The sequence below is a fragment of the Tarenaya hassleriana genome, unplaced genomic scaffold (assembly GCF_000463585.1).
Source record: "Tarenaya hassleriana unplaced genomic scaffold, ASM46358v1 Cleome158, whole genome shotgun sequence".
NCBI classification, from domain to species: Eukaryota; Viridiplantae; Streptophyta; class Magnoliopsida; order Brassicales; family Cleomaceae; genus Tarenaya; species Tarenaya hassleriana.
The window spans coordinates 180,650-181,160 of NW_010964999.1; positions in this window are offsets into that span (position 1 = coordinate 180,650).

Sequence of the window (511 nt, forward strand, 5' to 3'; positions counted from 1 at the left end):
TTTATCCCTTCAGATGCATCAACCAGAGTCCATACTTGGTTGTCTGACATGGATTGCATCTCGGACTTCATAGCCTCGTGCCATTTCTCGGAATCTGGACTCGCCATAGCCTCTGGGTATGTGGTAGGCTCGTCATGTTCTAATAACATGAGTTCCTCATTCCTAGTCACGAGAAATCCATATCTCGCTGGCTCTTGCGAATCCTGCCTGATCTCCGAGGTTCACTCGTCAAAGGTTGAGTCACAACCGGCAGTGAAACAGGTTGAACTTCTTCAACTTGTTCACTCGGCTCAGCGTCTACTTGCTGCTCTCGAACTTCTTCAAGTTTGATCCTACTCCCACTGACTATTTTGGAGACGAACTCTCGCTCCATAAAAATCGCATTCCTGGCAATGAACACCTTGTTCTCTGCCGGAATGTAGAAATAGTAACCCTTAGTTTCCTTAGGGTAGCCTACAAATAAACACTTATCAGATTTGGAGGATAACTTATCAGTCATCTGACGCTTCAC